This window comes from Otolemur garnettii, unplaced genomic scaffold (assembly GCF_000181295.1).
Source record: "Otolemur garnettii isolate 467f Iridium unplaced genomic scaffold, OtoGar3 scaffold00025, whole genome shotgun sequence".
In the NCBI taxonomy this organism is placed as follows: Eukaryota; Metazoa; Chordata; class Mammalia; order Primates; family Galagidae; genus Otolemur; species Otolemur garnettii.
In genome coordinates this window covers 20757895-20763662 of record NW_003852420.1, presented here as the reverse complement: position 1 = coordinate 20763662, position 5768 = coordinate 20757895, and the positions used below count along the sequence as shown (strand labels likewise).

The 5768-nt window shown below is 36.8% G+C and overlaps 1 protein-coding gene, 1 non-coding gene and 1 pseudogene across 3 annotated transcripts in view; all 3 read left to right on the top strand.

The window, feature by feature from the left end:
- Positions 1-5768, top strand: part of LOC100951974 (protein argonaute-3) — a 132271-nt gene that overhangs the window by 23124 nt on the left and 103379 nt on the right. The window lies entirely within an intron of this gene.
- LOC111724710 lies at positions 4687-4793 on the top strand. The gene has a single exon (XR_002772955.1). It is a non-coding gene; the product is annotated as a U6 spliceosomal RNA (small nuclear RNA).
- Positions 5017-5565, top strand: LOC105886815 (annotated as a pseudogene).

Genomic DNA, 5768 nt, shown 5'->3' with positions numbered 1-5768 from the left:
CACCTGCCTCCCAGAGTACTAGGATTATAAGCATGAGTCATCATGCCTGGCCTCCTGTTTTTTCTTTTTTTTTTTTTCTTTTAATCAAGCTCATGGTCTTAATAACTAAAAGCAAAATATTTTTAGAAATACAATGACCTAGAGTATAAATTCTGTAACTTGAAGTTTCATGCTAGTTTGTCTAACTTATAAGTATACATGAGGGTAAACCTTGAGTAGACTATTAGGTATTTATTCAAAACTATTAAATAGCAGAATAGATACATGTGTAAAGTTGATAGGTGATTATAACTGCACTATTTTAAACATGGTTAAAAATTTGAAGGAATTGAAATAATTAGTAGTACATTATAGCTGAATTTTGTTTTTGTTTGGTTTTCTTTCACAAATGTTAAATCTTGTCATTATATCATTATTACTGTTATGATTCTATTATAATTAATAACATAATGCTACCAAATATGCATTGCATATTTGCATATGAATGCATTGTAATACTGGTAATTGAATCTTAGATGGAAAAAATAAATCTACATTGATATATTTGGGCTTTTTAAACGGAAATCTCAGATCAGCAGTGTTTCAAGGAACTCTTTCTTTGCTTTTTTTTAGGAATATCTTTGGCATAGTATTATAGTTGGACAGTATGCTAAGAGAGAGCATATTTTTTTAAGTGACAACTTTATTGATGTATAATTTGCATACTACATAATTTACCTATTTAAAATGTAGGAATTAATGGTTTTCAGAATATTCATAGAGATGATGTACAACCATCACCACAATCTGATTTTAGAACATTTTGTCTTCCCATAAAGAAACCCCATACTCATTAGCAGTCACTGCCATTGCCTCTCGCCACATTCTGTCAGCCACTAACCTACTTACTTCCTCTGCAGTCTTGCCTATTCTGGACATTTCACATAAGTCGAATCATACACTGTGTGACCTTTTGTGACCTTATTTGTCTTTACATGTTTTCAAGGTTCATTCATGTAGCCTGTATTAGTTTACAGTTGTGCTACATAATGATGTTTTAGCCAGTAGCAGACCACATGTAAAATGGTGGTCCATAAGATTTTAATACTGTGTTGTTACTGTACCTTTTTTATTTTTAGATACACAAATACCACTGTGTTACAGTTGCCTACAGTATTCAGTACAGTAACATGCTATATAGGTTCATAGCCTTGAAGCAAGAAGTTATCCCAAATTGCTTAAGTATATAGTGTTCTATACCATGCATGTTTGTATAAGTACACACTGTGTTGTTTGCACAGAAAAGAAATCATTTAACAGAATTCCCAGAAGATAACCCCATTTTAATTTTTTTTATCCCGATTTTTAAGTAATGCATCATTCCTTTTTATTTCTGTAAAATATTTCAGTGTGTGGATATAATACATTTTGTTTATCCACTATCAGTTGATGGACATTTGGGTTGTTTCCACATCTTGGCTACTGTAAACATTTATATATGGGATTCTTGTGTGGACATATGCTTTTATTTCTCTTGTGTATATAACTGAGAGTGGAATTACATGGTAACTCTGTAACCTTTTGAGAAACTGCCATACTCTTTTCCAATGTGACTGTACCATTTTACATTCCCAGTACCAGTGTATGAAGATTCCGGTTTCTCCACATTATCTTGTTTTTTTTTTCACTATGACTGTCCTAGAGTGTATGAAGTAGTATGTCATTGTCATTTTGATTTGCATTTTCCTGATGATTGGTGGTGTTGAGCATCTTTTCAGATATTTATTAGCCATTTGTATATTTTCTTTGGATAAATTTAGGTTCTTTACCTATTTTTATTTTTTAATTAATTAATTTTTTTTTGAGACAGAGCCTCAAGCTGTCGCCCTGGGTAGAGTGCCATGGCATCACAGCTCATAGCAACCTCTAACTCCTGGGCTCAAGCGAGTCTCCTGCCTCCGCCTCCCAAGTAGCTGGGACAACAGGCACCCGCCACAACGCCTGGCTATTTTTTGGGTGTAGCCGTCATTGTAGTTTGGTGGGCCCGGGCTGGATTCAAACCTGCCAGCTCAGGTGTATGTGGCTGGCGCCTTAGCCACTTGAGCCACAGGCCCTGAGCCTATTTTTTAATTTTTTAAGATATAAAAGTATAAACTTTATTTTTATCTTAGAAAGAGAAAGGGATGCTTGGTGCCTGTAGCTCAGCAGCTAGGGTGCCAGCCACATACACCAGAGCTGGTAGGTTCAAATCCAGCCTGGGACTGCCAAATAACAATGACAACTACAATCCAAAAATACCTGGGCATTGTGGCAGACGCCTGTAGCCCCAGCTACTTGGGAGGCTGAGGCAAGAGAATCGCTTAAGCCTAAGAGTTTGAGGTTGCTGTGAGCTGTGACACCATGGCACTTTACCAAGGACAACAAAGCGAGACTCTGTCTCAGGAAAGAGAGAGGGAATGAGAGAGGAAAGAGAAAGATCAGAGAGCAGGGAGACACTGGACCACCCAAAGAAAGGAAGAAAGAATGTCTCTCTTTACCTGTTTTTAAATTGGGTCATTTTTGTATTTGATAATGAGTTGTAGAAATTCATTATATGTTCTTGATAAATGTCCTTTATCAGATACATGATTTGCAAAAATTTTCTGTATTTCTACATGTTGCCTTTTCACTGTCTTGTTGGTATCCTTTGAAGCATAAACATTTTTAATTTTGATGATGTCCAATTTGTTTTTTCTTTTATTCCTTGTACTTTTGTACAAGGTTGTTTAGATAATGTAAAGGACATACCCAAGACAACACTGCCAGTGAAAATCAAATGGTATAGTTTTGAATGTCCACATTCTTCGGTAAACTATGCTATACAAAATGCGTCAGTTAGTAAACAATTTTGTTATCCTTGTTAAGTACTTGGAAGGTAGGAAAGCTAATAAATGGTAATTCTTTTACATCTCAAAATTCTTAGGGCAGCGCCTGTGGCTCAAAGTAGTAGGGCACCAACCCCATATGCCGGAGGTGGCGGGTTCAAACCTAGCCTTTTGGCTATTATTCATGTAGTATATTTAAAATTTGATATTTTTATAAATGAACATGTAAGCATTAGGGATTAGTATATGGGTATTATTACCAACATCTATCCATTTGTGTAGATATAAATATACTAACTGCTATATAGCTGTATTCTATTTTTTGAATATACCTTGATTTGTTTACTTTTAGTCTTCTCTAGTTTATTTCCTTAAGTTAAATTAAATAGATTTTAACCAGTTATCTGTATTTACCATATGGTTGTGCCTAAGAAATGTGCTCTTGGTACTAGATTTTAAATTCCTAACTGGAATTATAATTCTAGGGGCGGCTCCTGTGGCTCAAAAGGGTAGGGCGCTGGTCCCACATGCTGGAGGTGGTGGGGGCAAACCCAGCCCGGGCCAAAAATGGCAAAAATAAATAAATAAAGCTTATCTTTAAAAAAAAAAAATTATAGTTCTAAATCCCATAGTAACCTTTTAGAACTTAAAAATCATTTTTGTATCCTCTCTGTGTTTGCACTAACTAATTTACTTTGCCCCTATTTAGTGTTAGGCACTATGCTGGTTCTGGATATAACAAGATAGATAAGACATTACCTATTTAAAGATTTCATAATCTATATGAAGTGAAATGTTTTATGAGATGTCCATTGTGTCCTGTGATGGAGAAGTAATGATTGCTGCCTTTGGGTAAGGAGGAAGATGTGGCACATAACATGGTATTGCAGCAGAGTACTTGTTCATAGGGCAAGGAAGAAGAAAAGTCCACTTAGAGAGACCATGAGCAAAGGTAGGACATGTTTGTGTAATGGAAGTAAACCTCTATAAATATAATACATAAAGGTGAGTCTGGAAAGTTAGTCGGGAATAGATTATGATGTATCTTAGATTCCTGCTAAGGCTTGTGAAGTCAGAAACAATAGAGAGCCGTTGGAGGCTTTTAAGCCTATTTAAAACTGTAAGTGATGCCAGTGTGGAGAATGAATTAAGAGAAAGACTATAGTCCTGGAATCTGAAAGGACCAGGTCTTTTAATTCTATTTTAGATGTTTGGAGGTTGAATTGCTTAAGAAACACCAAAATGGAGAAATTCATTAGATTATTGGAAATAAGTGCCTAGAGCTTAGGAGATAAGTCAAAAAGGAGATTGAAATTTGCTACTTGTCAGCATGTAGGTGAGAGTTAAAAACTGGGAAAGTGTGCAGAGTCAAGGGAACTGAAAATACCTCTTTGGGGGCACTATTATAGTATTTCAGGTCTGCCAATGAAGACACATAGAGATTGGAAAGATAGGAGAACCAGGACAGGGTAGAAGCTATTGCAGAGAAGGCAAGGCAAGGATTATCATTTTTAAGGAACAAGGCCTTTTGATCACAGTAGCAAATGCTAAAGAAGTGTAAAGGCTAAAAAAGATATGTCTGAGAGAGAAGTATCCTAGAGGAGAGTTGTTAGTATAAGCCAGATTGAGTTAAAAATTCTTTCTCAATCTAAAGTAAACAGTTAATTATTTATGAATATTGGTATAGTTATATAAGATTATAGAAAAGTTCACACAACTGGACATGGTAGCTCACACCTGTAATCCTAGCACTCTGGAGGCCCAGGCAGGTGGATCACTTGAGCTCAGGAGTTTAAGACCAGCCTGAGCAAGAGCAACATCTTTACTAAAAATAGAAAAATTAGTGCTCGCTTCGGCAGCACATATACTAAAATTGGAACGATACAGAGAAGATTAGCATGGCCCCTGTGCAAGGATGACACGCAAATTTGTGAAGCATTCCATATTTTTACAAAAGTAAAAAAAAAAAAAAATAGAAAAATTAGCCAAGCATTGTGGTGGGCACTTGTAATCCTAGCTACTCAGGAGGCTGAGGCAAGAGGATTACTCCAGCCCAGGAGTTTGAGGTTGCTATGAGCCATGATCCTACAGCACTCAACCCAGGGCAATAGAGTGAGACTCTGTCTCAAAAAATAAGTAAGTAGCTGAATATGTCCGACTCTAGACATTCACCATGAAGTTCAATCCCTTCGTGACCTCGGACCACAGCAAAAACCACAGACGACATTTTAATGCCCCCTCGCATACGCAGGAAGATCATGTCATCTCCGCTATCCAGGGAGCTTTGGCAGGAGTACAGCATGCTCCCCATGCCTGTCCTCAAGGACGATGAAGTCCAGGTGGTTTGAGGACACTATAAAGGTCAGCAAATTGGCAAGGTAGTCCAGGTGTACAGAAAGAAATCATGTCATCTGCATTGAGTGGGTGCAGTGTGAGAAGGCTAATGGCACAACTGTCCACGTGGGCATTCACCCAAGCAAGGTGGTTATCATAAGGCTCAAACTGGACAAAGATCAGAAAAAAATTCTTGAACACAAAGCCAAGTCTCATGTTGAAAAAGAGAAAGGCAAATACAAGGAAGAACTTATTGAGAAATGCAGGAATGAATATAATCTTTTGTGCAGCCATAGTTTAACTGTCGTTTTTAGCCTAATGTGTGTTTGGAACTTTTCAAAAATGTACCTGTAATATTCCATTTCCTTCCTATTTTGTTATTGACCTGTGGCTCTATAAACCTACTCTTACAATTTTGATTAAAAATTTTGTGGATTAAAAAAAAATAAGTAAGTAGGACGGCACCTGTGGCTCAAAGGGGTAGGGCTGCGGCCCCATATGCCGGAGGTGGTGGATTCAAACCCAGCCCTGGCCAAAAATCTGCAAAAAAAAAAAGTAAGTAAATAAATAAATAAATGAAATTTTTTTTTT